General features: G+C 38.4%; 1 long non-coding RNA gene across 1 annotated transcript; it reads left to right on the top strand.

The window, feature by feature from the left end:
* The first annotated feature begins 7,872 nt into the window (after positions 1-7,872).
* Positions 7,873-8,491, top strand: LOC115303382. Its single transcript, XR_003914012.1, has 2 exons — positions 7,873-7,921; positions 8,373-8,491. It is a non-coding gene; the product is annotated as an uncharacterized LOC115303382 (long non-coding RNA).
* The last annotated feature ends 5,687 nt before the right edge of the window (positions 8,492-14,178 follow it).

Below are 14,178 nucleotides of genomic sequence, written 5' to 3'. Positions count from 1 at the left end.
CCAAAATGAAAAACCTGATGAATTCTCAGCAAAGTGAATAAACAAAAAGACAGAACGCAGGATACATTATTAAATTTCAGAGAATCTTGGATACAAAGAAGATCCTCAAAGTTCAAGAAAGAAAAGCAGGTCACGTAAGAAGGAAAAGGAAGTAGAATATCATCTAACTTCTCAACAGCAATTCTGGAAGCTGAAGGTTGATGGTTCAATACGTTCAAACATCTGATTAAACCTGAATAAATAATGTCCAGACTAGAATTTCATACTCTGCCAAACTATCAATCAGCTCTTTTGAGTAAGGACATTTTTTATTCACATAAGGTCTCATAGCTTTATTTCCCATGTACCCTTTCTTATGAAGGATTTTGAGGAAGTTGAGAAAGTGTTTAAAATGAAAAATCAATCAAGGAAGGAGACCTGGGATCCAAGAAACAGAGAATCCAACACAAGAAAGAAGGTCGGAGATTTTCCAACAAGTTATGAAGTTAGTCCCAAGAAGACAGTTGTGCAATGGGCCAACAGAGCAACCAGCACTTGTTGGACCCAAAGGACTGAGGCGAACCAGGGGGAAAAAAGGAATTAATATGTGTTTGCCTACAGAGAAACTTCATCCCTGTCAGAGATTGGGTCTGGGAGTTGGTGAATTAGTGAGGTGTGTGTGAAAAACTGAAAAAAACCAAATAACACCAATTATTAACTCCAGGAAAAACAAATATTGTACAAGAAATAGATGCAAAAATGTACAACAAATATTATGAACAATATTTACCTAAGTATAATAATGACAGGGTTTTGGAGTGTTGGGGATTCAGAGCTGACAGCCAAGATAGAATTCTTGAGATGTCTTTGGTGCAAAAAGGTGATTTTATTAAAGCACAGGGACAGGACCTGTGGGCGGAAAGAGCTGCCCTGGGGTTGTACTGATTATAAATTATGGAGTTGGGGGAGGTAAAGGCTAAAGGGAGGCCTCCTGAAGAACTTTCATATGCTTAAGAGAATTAAGATACTGGAGGCCTGGCTATTGTCAAGCTAAGGTTGCTTTCCTTAACATTAGATAGTAGGAAGTTCCTGGAGAAATGTCATACTCTACCGGTCTCAAGCATCGTCCTTGGGCTGCAGGTTATAAGGAAATCTAATTTTACTTGCCATTTTCTTCTTGTCTTTGTTCCCTACATCACTTTGGAAAGTTGGGTGATGTTAGGGCTCCAGGAAACTGAATCTACAGGTTTCTGGAAATTAGACTACTGATAAGATTGTCTTTTTCTTGTAATTTACCAAGACCTATATAAAATGATGGGCACTCCTGTCCTGCATGACTGTGATCTCTATCAGTTAACCAACCATTTGTTTTCTCTTAGCTTTAGGGCAGCCAGAAGTGCTTGAAGAATGTCAGGCATATCCCACCTGGGGTGGGAGGCATTGTTAGCTTGTGATTTTAGCTCAGCTTGCCTTGTGCTCCCTCATCAATAATGCAAACTTTACTTAAAAAAATGTAATATAGCTATAATGGGAAGATAGAGGAAAGGGGAGGCAACATGATGAATATACAGTAAAATAAGTCAATCATAATTTTCTGCAGAAGGAAATACATAAATGCTATCTAAAAATGGGGAAAATGCAACATACAAAATGTTTAGTGATACAGAACTAGGTAGAAATTGAGCTAAGAAATGAAGCTAAATGAACTGAAATGCATTGCCTTAGAGAAGGATGTTTCAGGAATGGAAAAGCAGGGATCAGAGAGCTGACAGTATCATAAGCTTTGATATAAGCTTTATAATATTAGCAAAGTTTTGGAGTCCCCAAGACCAGCCTCATTTCTGACACCAGTTGCAAGTTCAGGGGTCCTCATACCACACTCAGGTTCAATAGTTTGCTAAAAGGACTCACAGAGCACAGAAAAGGCATTATATTCCTGATTTATGCAAATGGTTATGCTTTATTAAAAGCAAGATTTTAATACAGATTAAAATCAGCAGAGGGGAAAGTCGCTTAGGGCAGGATCTGGAAAGTTTATGCACAGCTTCCATTTGTCCTTTGCCAGTGGCGCCATAATCAGTAGAGACTTTTCCCGGTAATGATATGCATGGAGTTTTGTCAACCAGGAAAGGTACCCAAGCTTTAGTTTCTAAACTTAACTGGGGCTTATATAAACATTGACTAACTGCATGCCTGACCTTTGACCCCAGTCCTTCCAGAGGTCTAGCTGATATCTCGCAGCCCAAGACCTCCCCATAAATCACTTTGTTAACATAGACTATCTGAGCTCATTCAAAGTCCCAAAGTAAACAATGATACTCATCAAACAGGGCTTTTAGAGGTTACCTCTCAGCATCTGACAGCAAAGGCCACCTCTCTCTTTGGACAAGGTTAATCTATTGCTGGGTAATAATGTGTGACTTTTTTTCTTTTTACACAGTTTGTTCTGCTATAATAGTATATATCTAAATATGTAATATGTATACTATAATATAATCATATATAAAACATGTAATATAATTATATTCATATACATGATTATCTTATACCCAATTGGTAAATAGGAAAAGTACGTTGATAAAGCGTGGAATTCACTTTTGTTCATACTGGATTTTTCCCAGTTTTAAGAGAAAAGGCAATCAAGTACAAGTTTTCTTACCATTATAAGGAAGACTTTGCCGTACTTGAAGACCTTAAGGAAAAAGTAAAAAAGTTACAGAAGTGTTTCATGTTAGAGCAAGTGGTGATTGGTCATGGATTCAGGAATTGTTAGCTTTCCAGTCCAGGAGAAGCAGCAAGTGCAGATAACTGAAACTGAAAAGATTTTTCCTCCTATTTACAAATTAAATTAAATGGCTGTACCCCAGATGGACGTTTAATTGGAATTTAAGGCAAATCTCAAAAAAGGAGGCTGCAGCCAGATTTTAAGGCTTGATTCACTATGATGATAGGTGGAAACTTCTCTAGAGATTTAACAATCTTTGTGTTTTGATTAGAATTTTTGCTGTTTTTGTTAATGCTCTAATTATAAAGCTTGAGAGGCATTAAATAGACCGTCCCAAACCTACTTATCCCCATAAACCTTGTTATTGTTAGAGATTTTGCAGAACACAAGGCTTTCAAAATATGACATGTGAAGACAGCAAGGCTTGTACGTGTATTACTTTGATAAAAGTAGAGATATTTTTAAAATATTATTCAAGTGATACATGTAGTGATTATCACTACTTTGTTGTGGTCACTTAGGGAGAGCCTCAACTATATGTTACAATTTCTCAAATTAGCTGAGGCCATTATAGGTCAAAACAGTGTATAAATTGAAGGCTTCCACAGTGTGCCGACAGCAAAGTGCAGGAACATCTCAATAAATCTGTATTTAACCTCAGGCGAATGAAGCTAAGAGAGAAATTCGTGCTGCCAAATATTCCTACCAGTTAAAGTAATGGTACCTAACAGTAACTAATAGCTACCCATGGTAAGTGCCTTACGTGCCTTATCTCCTTTAATGATGACAGCCATCTAAGAAAGGTAAATTTATTTTCATTCTATAGAGGAGAAAAATTAGGCTTTTACAGAGGTTAAGCAACTTGTCCAAGGTCACTGAGCTAGTAAGTAACATAGCTAAGCGTAGCTGAATCTTCTGCTCTGCTGTTTACCACTTTCCTACAATCTAGCATTTAATCACAGAACGCCTTCTGCTTCCTCTGTTAGTCCTGAAAGCCTGATGCATCAAATATTATATCATTTAGTGTTCTTTGTTTACATATATTAAAAAACAAATCTGACTAAGTTTAATTTAAAAATAGCACCGTTTGAAGGTATATGGAGGAGCTCAGATATGGATAATAAAGCCGAAGAACTGTGCATAAAACAGAGAAGCTATATCTGGCAAGCCCAGGTCTCAGCCCCAGAATCTACTCAGCCTTCTTCAGGGCACCATGAAGGAATGAATCAGTAAACTCCAATGCTTTTGCTCCTATCTTTGCATAAAACCCTGAGGAAGTGAGTCCCATTGGCTCATCTCAGGTCAGCTGACTGTCCCTTGACAGTCAATCCTATAGTGAAGAAGGGGGGAAACTCTGATAGAAGGATGCACAGGTACTCCTTTGGATTTCATGATGAGAGTACAGGAAACCCAGATCTACCAACCTAACATATTGGAGGTGATGAGATTCTCCAAAAGGAAATAAAAGTTCCATCAGGAAGGGCAAAGATGTTTGGTTGCCGAAAAAGGAACAATGACCTCCACAGGGACTTTCAGAGAACCTCATGGGATGGCAGAACCATCAGTGGAATTTTGGAATGTCTTCTGATTTAACATTCTAGAACAATCCTTGAACATTTTAACACTTGAATGAACGGAACAAAGAGGCTCATCACTGTAGTAACTGCTCAATACTGAATCAGCTTATGTACCTTCCGTTTGGGAAGACCTGGGGGACAGAGACTGACTTGACAGGTACCTATTTCTTCTTTCTGGCACAAAGCTCACGTTTTCCAGCTTTCCTTCCAATTATGTGGGGACATATAACTGAGTTCTAGCCCCTGGAATGTGAGTGCAAGCGATGTTTGCCACCCTCCATGTGCAGTCTTCCTTGCTCCTTCTCTGTTTCCCAGCTTGATAAGTGCCACTATGTGTCACTATGTGCATAGTGGCCTCATGGTTCAGGAAGATGGTGGAACCACAGATTGAAAGGGTCCTGGTGCTCCTAAGAGGGAAGAGAATTGCTGCTCTGATATATCAATTTTGGACTTCACACAACAAACAAATAAACTTCTATTAGGTTTTGGCCATTAATACATTTTGGAGGCATTCCTATCACTTTAATTAATATAGTCATTGAAGCCCCATGTCTTGACTCCAGCTGTTACCTAAATAAAGACATATGTGTATTTCATAGTTTAAAATAAAACTTTAGGGGCACTTGAGTGGCTCAATCGGTTAAGTGTCCAACTCTTAGTTTTGGTTCAGGTCATGACCTCACAGTTCATGGTTTCAAGCCCCACGCTGGGCTCTGTGCTGACAGAGTGGAGGCTACTTGTGGTTCTCTCTCCCTCTCTTCCTGCCCCTCCCCAGCTCGCACGCGTGTACACTCTCCCTCTTTCAAAATAAATAAATAAGCTTTAAAAAATACCTTTAAGATAAAATTCTAAATGCATTTTAAGGGCCTTAAAGCAACTACTGTCACTGCCTACTCAGACTTACTTTGTTCTTAAAACCCATTCTCTTCATATTTACTGTTATCATTGAAGTATGTTTGTTCAAGTGTCTTCCTCTGTGGATTACCTTCTTAAGACTTTTTCAATTGGAAAAGTCTGTAAAATCATTCTATTTATTTGCTATTCATTGAACTTTTTTATTTTTAAGTTTCTTAGGAGTTTTCTTCTTTTTTTTATTTTTCTTTTAACATTTATTCATTCTTGCAAGAGAGATAGAATGTGAGTAGGACACAGGCAGAAACAGGAGGAGACACAAAATCCAAAGCAGGCTCCAGACTCTGAGCTGTCAGCCCAGAGTCCAATACGGGGCTTGAACCCAAAAGTGGTGAGATCATGCGTGACCCAAGCCAAAGTCAGACTCTCAACCAACTGAGCAACCCAGGCGCCCCTCATTGAACTTTTTAACTTCGTGTCTTTACCTCTTATATTTTTCTTGTTTTTGTTTGTTTGTTTGCTTGCTTGCTTATTTCAACTATAATTTCCCTAATTCCATAAAGGATTTGAGGTGACTGACATTTAAAGGTTTTGCCCATTCTTTTAATTTTGAAATGTCAAATAAGAAAACTAAAGTTCTCATCTTTTTCTTTTTCAAATAATTTTGTTTCTTTTCTAATTATAGCAGATTTATTACTCCAGACAGCTCTAAACATACATCAGTGTATTTAATTAAGCTTCAACATCTTCAAACTTAATGATATATGATTTGCCGTTCTTGAAAATTAGAGACATCATTTGCTAATTAGAGTCATTGATCATGGCTTACATGCTGGTCCCATTGGTGCTTTTGTGGGGTAACCTGAACACACATACACACAGGCATGCCTGCATTGTCTCATATTTTCTTCTTCCTAAAGTGAAAAAGAAACAACAAAAACCATTCGATCACAAGAGGGGAAATCTAAATGGCATGTTACAAACCATTCAGTCTATGCTTCCATTAGGAAAGTGAAAAGACTCAAGATGGAAATATTTGTCACTCCAGGTTGAATTTGAAGAAATACTTTTCTAGTCTTTCTTCAGCAACACCAGCCTTGTTTGGTTCTGTAGGCCTGTGGTCGGGGGGGTTTCCCCCAAGGTGCCCTCCATCTCCTGGCAATAAGCAGTGACTTGGCGAGTTAAGTTTTCTTTTCAGTCACCTGATAGGATTTCCCAGGACAGAGGTGTCAAGCCAGTTTGACCCAACTTCCCCTCCATTTCCTGTGGGTCGCCTCAGAAAGAAGGAAATGCTTTTATCCCCCTCTACTTCCTCCCTCTTCAGTACATTGTCTAGCCTACTCAGGGCTTCTGCAAGAGGACAAAGGCTTTTAGTGACAGCGTGGCAGGGCAGGGCGCAACTCAAGAGGCTGTTTGACTTCCCCTTATTTGAAGAACGTTAACACCTACAGAGCTCCCAGGGCTTCAACAGTTTGTTTTGCATCTTCCCTCTTCCGAGGTAGTTACACCACCACCAGGGCCACGACAGCTGAAGCCAAGGAAGAGAGCTGTGCAAAAGTGTGTAAATCAAGATGAAGTTGAATGCTCTGGATGACCTCACCTGAAGTTTTTCTCATAAAAAAGAAAGAAATCCAAGCTATCCTTATATGCCTGCCTCACTCACTAAATGTCAAGGTCCTAGAGGGTATACTGTGCATCTTAGTCTCCTTGTTCATCTGAGTGTCCAGCTCAGTGCTTTACATGAGTGACTCTTGACCACCAAAGCCTGGAGGATGAAACCAGCAAGGCCACTTGGCCAGGGCTGCAAGCCTGAAGACATCTTGAGCTTTTAGCTTCCATTCAGTACCAAATTCATACAGGTAACAGCGTGGTACCTCATTATAATGCTGATTTTAGCTTTGTACCACGTCTACCCACTGTTTCCCTAAGAGCTGCATTGCCCCAATCACAGAGGCTGCTAGCAGCTGATGCTCATCACAGTTACATGCTAATGACAAATCACCCTCATAAACAACTGATGGACTAACATGGGGTTTAAGAGAATGTTCATGTTATAACTGCTCCTATTTATATGAGGACCCTCTCTTCTGTGAGATTATAGTGAATATCAAATGTCATTTGAGATTATAGTATATATAAGCAATGTAATTTTATATAATATTTGCACAATAGCATGGCATTCATGAACATTAATTTTTAAAGATTACTTCTTCAATATAGTATCATAGTTAATAGCGCAGACCTAGAAGCCAGACTGTATGTGAATCTTGCCAGGTGTTGCAAAGGTGGGAAAGTTCCTCAAAGTCTCTGAATTTAGCTGATAATCATGGCATCTACCTCACAGGGTGTTTGTGAGAATCGATAAGTTATGCACACATACATACACATAAAGCTCATGGAACACTTATAATATCTAAGCATATAATAAGAACTATGTGTGTTCACTATTTTCATTTGAGTTTAAAGTTTTTTTATTTTAAACTGATTTGCAATAGTTGTATTTATACATTTATTTATTTATTCATGTTCAATGGAAATTTTTATATATAGAAAACCATCTTAAATTGGGTTACATCAGATGCAGAGCTGAGCCAAGGATCATTTGGGCCCTAATGCTGGAAGCAAGGTGGAGAGCCGCAGGGTGACTCGGGAGCAGGAGGAAGTCATGGAGAAGGCTTCACAAAGAGGAGCCACTGGGAGCAACTGGGACTCAACCCACAAAAGACCTCTGGGAAATGACATAGAACACACCTCAAAGCTGTCCCAGCCAAGGGACGAGAAAGCATGGGTATTTATCTTCCAACTCTCTTCCTCTTTCCCAGGGACATTGCCCTCCTAGAACTTCCAAAGAAGTACAAAGTTGTTACAGTTCAATGCAGTGAGTAAGGACAGGAAGGGAGCCTCCTGAGAAGACATAGATAAGGCACTGGCAGCATTTACAATGATAAATTCTATTAATACTACTTTATTTTATTATAGTTTTTTTTCCATTTTCATTATGTCTTTTATTTTTGGGTAATAATGATAGTACATGGCCAAGCTACATTTGCCAGTGCTGTCTGCATAGCAAGTGATGGAAACCCAAAGTACATGATTATAATCCCAGAGGAGTCCTTATCATGGGTAACAGAGGGAATAACTCCAACTGGAACCAGGGACTCCATTGGTTTACAGAACTTGTCTCTCTGCCTCTCATCTCTATTTCTCTTGATGAGATGTCTTCAATCTTGCCTACACAGAGAAGCAGTTGGAGGTCTAGTTGGTCCAGTTGGAGGCAAGTTTGACTGTCATCATTCCTCCAAAGCTTTATATTTTACAGATTTTTGTCCCCCCAAATAGACTTTCCTTTTCAATTCCATTTTGAAGCACTGAAACTAATTCATCAAATATTCATTGATGTCTAATCATTCTAGGCACTGGTTACAGTAATAATAAGAAAAGAGACAAAACCCCTGTCCCACAGGTCTTAGATTCTGGTGGGGAAGATTGGTGATACATAAACATGTAGTTGTGCAATATAATGTCAGGTAGAGATGATTGTTTGAAAAACTGAAGTAGGAGAAGGAAATAGTGCTGCCTTACTTGGCTTTTTATTATGGTAAAATGCACATAACATAAAATTTACTATCCTAACCACTTTGAAGTGTACAGTTCAGTGGCACTGAGTACATTGATATTGTTGTGAAACTATCACCACTATCCATTTCAAGAACTCTTCATCTTGCAAAACTAAAATCCTGTATCCTTTAAACAACAACCATGACCTGCTGCCCACAAGCCCCTGGCAACCACTCTTCTACTTTCCTTGTTTTTTTTTTTTCAACTGTTCCCTTCCTCACCCCCCCCCAACTTCCAGTTTCAGTTAAAACTTTCTACTCTCTGTTATTATGAGTTTGGCTTTAAAAAGATGTATTATTCCACATATAGATGAGATCATGCAGTATTGGTCTTTCTGTGTCTGGATTATATCACTTGACATATGTCCTTCATAGAGAGGTTGTAGACAACCCCTTTAGCCAAGGTTGAGTTATAGCATGAAGGGTGGTATGGCTGGACCTAAAGAGGAATAGCCAGGGACCAGAACATACAGCCATGGAAAGAGTTTTGGATTTTATTCTAAGGGTGATGGGATAGTCTCTGTTGGGTTTTGAGTGAGAGAGTGAAATGATATGACGATATTTTAACATGATCAGGAAACTAGGTTTTGGTGAGGTGAGAGTAGAAACTGAAAGACCTGTTACAGTCATCCAGAAAAGTCCAAGTGGAGGCCTGAGTCAAATCTGAGTCAGGTGCCCATCCTGGAAACAGTCAACTGCGGGATTATATAAAAATATGGCGGTCCACAATAGATCATGCATGCAATATAAGCACCTGTACAGACGAAGGAAAGATGTTGGACAAACAGATAATAGGTGCCCATCACATATGTTTAGTTTACAAATTACCTCAAAAAAAGGTGATTATTTTAAACTTAAACACTTATATCTATCTTGTTAACTTAGAGTCATATTTCATCATTAGCATGTAAATGAAATCAGTTATTATAACTTTGAAATTTCTGATTTTTGAACATAGGAATGTATCTTCTTCCTAAGATAAAAAAAATATATAAGATATTGCCTTCAAGATAGTACCATTATCTTATACATGTTGGGTTTTAATGTTAAAGTTTAATTGGTAACGTTTAAGTTTTAGAACATAAATATTCACAGCATTCTCAGGATAAAAAACAGAGAAAGAAAAACACTAAGCTCAAAATTACTAGTAGTTGTCCTGGAAAAAAATTTTGAAATTAGACTTTTTCATTCATTATCAAGTACCATGCCAAAAATCAAGGCCTGAAAGTCACTCTTGCAGGTAAACATATTGTACCATTAGCATCTGTCAAACAAAACCTATTTGTTTATTTGTATACTTATGTATATTATTCCAACTCCCACCTCACATTACAGTTTTATTCATTTGTTCATTGAACACATATCTTTTTTGTACTAACACTAAAATATTTCAAAGATCCTTTTGTAACTTTTACTCTCCACATTGTCACTCACCTTTGAATAAAGAAGCCGTTATCCGATCTCCCCTAGCCTTATAGTTTTGCTACTTCTCTGTGCTAAGGACCGCCCAATCTACCTTCCTGAATGTTTAACGCACTCCATCCCACTTCCATGTGGGCATCACTGATAGGACGCTCTCTTACTTAAGACTCCTTTATTTAAAACTACTAGAAAACCATCTGGGACTATCTTAAGCAACAAAATAAGATTAAATTTGAATTTAAAATTAAAAAAAGATAATCTATTTGAAGGACCCAAGTTTTGCTCAGAGAATCCAAGGCAGAAAGTTCAGCCATAGTTTAAGAGACCTCTTAACTCGTTCTCTCTCTCTTTCTCTAACTATAGGCTACATGAGTTTCTCCACCTTTCTGTGTACATTTGCTTCATTCTTTCTCTCCAGAGAAAGCTTCTTCCTTCATAGGACAATTGATGGCCATCTCACAGCCCTGAAGTTTTTACTTGTCCTGTGGTTCCAGCCAGAGGCAGAGACGTGACTTACTCTGAATCAAACATCAGGGTTTCCAATGTAATTAACTGATCCATCCAAGCTCCTCTTCTGTGTTCTCTCTCTATGGTGCTGCCATCATCTCTACTCAGTCCCCCAAGAGGAGAGCCAATTACCATCAATTACAGTCCCCTGCCAATTACTTTATAAAGTGGCAGGAACATTGCCTCTTCTCTAACAAGAAATTGTTAGAGCTCCCCCAACAAGCATGGGAAGAAGATTTCTATCCTGATAATGAGGGGGGAAATAGAAAATTAGAAAAATCATTGTTGAAATCTGCACAATGAGTTTGTAGAGTATTTAATGATGTTTACACATAAAGGTAACTCTAAGAAGCCACCTTCAGGGAGCTTGCTAGAATTTGGAGTGCAGGCTCCCTACATGGATTGCACTTAACATTCTTATGTAAACACATCTAATTTTTTTTTTGGTTTAGTTTGCTTTATGTTTTTCACTGAGTGAATTTTAAATTAGGAGACAGTTTGGGATAGAAATTAAAAGCCCAGATATTAGAGCCAGTGAACAGTGATTTAGGTCATAAATCCATTCATTATATTAATTTGGATAAGTTACTTAACCTCTCAGGACCTTAATTTCTTCCATTTAAAAATAGGAAAGATAATAGTACCTATCTCATTATATGATTTATTATGAAGAACGAACATGTTAATGTTTTTAAAGCATTATGAGCCCTGCCAGGCACAGAGTAAGCAAAGATGTTGGTGATGATGGTGGTGATCATTATTAATGGCACTTGCCAGCTTGGTCACTTTAGTTTCTAATGGAAGTTTTATAAAAAGATAAATATATCCCCTAGAACTAGAGGATTTACCAAGAGAATATGATGAAGGAAGAGAAGGGCAAATGACAGACCAAGAAATTTGAAAGAAGTAAAGACATAAAGGGGGTGAAGGACAATAAAAAGTTGTTAGTACTATTGGGTTTTCAATCTCATTAAAGTTGAGTAACTGCTGGGGTGGGTAGTAAAGGGGACACGCTGGGAAGTCACAGAGTAGGATTCATAAAACTGAGATAATGTGGGAGTGGGGGCTGTTGTTACTGTAATGGAGTTATAGGATCTGCCCATGGGAAACAGTTGGCTAAAGTCGGATAAAAGGTGACATCTAGGTGGAAGGGTATTCATAGAATTGAGAGACCAGCACATTTGAAGTACCATCTACATAGACATTGAAGTTTGTGTTAGGAGGGGTACTGGGGAGAATGATCGCGAACTATAGGGAAAATCTTTCTAGCATGAGAAGAAGTGACTGAAAGATCAGTATATGATGACCACCAGGGACTAGTGGGTGACATAGTCTGATGATACGATATTTAAAACAGGAACAAGCTAATGATTTTAGGATGAAGAGAGAGAGAGTTGTGGAGTAAAACACAAAAGGGCATCTAAACTCTCTTCACCTCCATGCCTCAGCATATGAGAGGGAAAGGAGAGAAAACAGTCACATCTAGACAGAGCTGCAAGGAAGCCAGGTCACCAAGGGAGAATTTGGTTAGTTATCGCAAGAAGGTGAAGTTCAGGGACAGTGTTAAAAATGCAAGGGATTTTGCTGGCTAATGACAGTGAGTTCAGAGAACACAATGGAAGAGCTTCAAAAGTTGAAGATGAGGTCAGAGAAAAGGAAATTAAGAGTCATTATGGAGATGAAAGTCTGAGGATGAGAGGTGATCTGGGAGTCCCAGCTTCTTGTGATATTGCTTTATTTTTTAATGTGTTTATTTTTGAGAGGGAGAGACATAGTGTTATTAGGGGAAGGACAGAGAGAGAGGGAGACAGAATCTGAAGCAGGCTCCAGGCTCTGAGCTGTCAGTACAGAGCCTGATGTGGGGCTTGAACTCACGTAGTTGTGAGATCATGACCTGGACCAAAGTTGGATGCTTAACTGACTGAGCCACCCAGGCGCCCTGTGATACCACTCTTAAACAGGGATAAAGAACACCATGGATTATTCCTGGTAGTCTCACAGCCCAGAGTGGTGGGGAGGCTGGGAACATTGAGGAGTCTACAAAGAACACCGAGATATGGGTCCCCTCTTCACTCCTGCCAATGATTATATGGAGGTTGAGGGAGCAATAGTCCTATTTCCCAGAGACACAAGAGCTCTAGGCTCCTTCTGGACCACCTGGGGAAGAGGATATCACATCTTATTAATACCTACAGATGAAGTCATAGGAGGAAGAGAGGCCACCTAAGGACAGACATGCAGCAAGGAAAGTCAGTGTGCCTGGAGCCAGTAGGAGATATTGTAGCTATAAGGAGACTTAGGAGTGTCTGAATAAATGTTTTCATTTCAGTGAGGAGGAAATGAGTTCAGAGAAGAAGAGCAAACCCACCGTAAGTAGGGACCTATGTAATATATCTTAGGAAGCTCTCCTCAAAAACAATTATCCAAAAAGAGATGATGTAGTGTTGACTTAGTATTTGGGAAATTTGCTAATTGGAAATAGGCAAAATTGTTTAAAAATGTTTATCACAGTCCACGTAAAATTTCTGTTGACAACACTATTATTGTTGCTTCAGTGGCACCACAGATTTCTCATTATAGGATAGCAGTAATTGATTTTTCTTGTACATTTGGTATTAGAGTTACCAATTATGGGGCCTGAAGTAAAATATCTTGTTACATGATGAATTGAAAATAATAAATTTTAGGATTTATCATGACAACATTCTTAGAGAATATTCTTTGAAAAACTATCAGTAAATTAAAAATCCAAGTGAATTATATGCCCAAAAGCTTTGTTTTAGCAATTCTTCAGAAGAAAAAATACCCAAAATATATTATCCTAAAATTTTTAGAATTCATACTTTACCAGTATAAAAATAGTTCTAGAATATCTTTATTATTCCTAACCATATTTTGTTTCAATGATGTTTGTGAAATTTGGCAAACTATTTGATAAATCTAGATTTTATTGAAGGCTCTTAACTAAATGTTATTATTTCTTAGGATTTGATTTTGGCTACTTTGATGAACCGTAACTCTCCACCACAGGCTTTTAGATTTCCGAATTGATACTTTGAGGCCCAAAATTGTTTCCACCATCACTTGTTCACCCCGGTGTGACTCAGTTATGTGTTCTTGGCCAGGCCACACCAGGTCCAGCTGTGGCTGCATGTCCATCCTGAAAGGCACCTGCCAGGAACACAAGTGTGCTTCCCCATGCTGATGGCAAAATCGCCATGTTCCTGGGAAAAGCTCAGACCATGCATAAATATATAAAGATGGAATGCCCCACCATAAAAAAAAAAAAGGGAGGATATCTTGAAATCATTTTTGGAATGCACAATTGATTCCATACCTAGGGCTTTTTTTAGTTATTTAAAATTGTTGTACATGTTTATTTCTATAATTTTTGTGTATATGCTTATTTATAACCAGATTTATACTACATACCTCCCAAATCAATCTATGTTTAAAGTGTGATAAGCAATGGGATTACTTAACTTTTGCCACAACTCAC

Source organism: Suricata suricatta, chromosome 10 (genome assembly GCF_006229205.1).
Source record: "Suricata suricatta isolate VVHF042 chromosome 10, meerkat_22Aug2017_6uvM2_HiC, whole genome shotgun sequence".
Taxonomy (NCBI): Eukaryota; Metazoa; Chordata; class Mammalia; order Carnivora; family Herpestidae; genus Suricata; species Suricata suricatta.
This window is presented reverse-complemented; position numbering and strand designations above follow the sequence as displayed.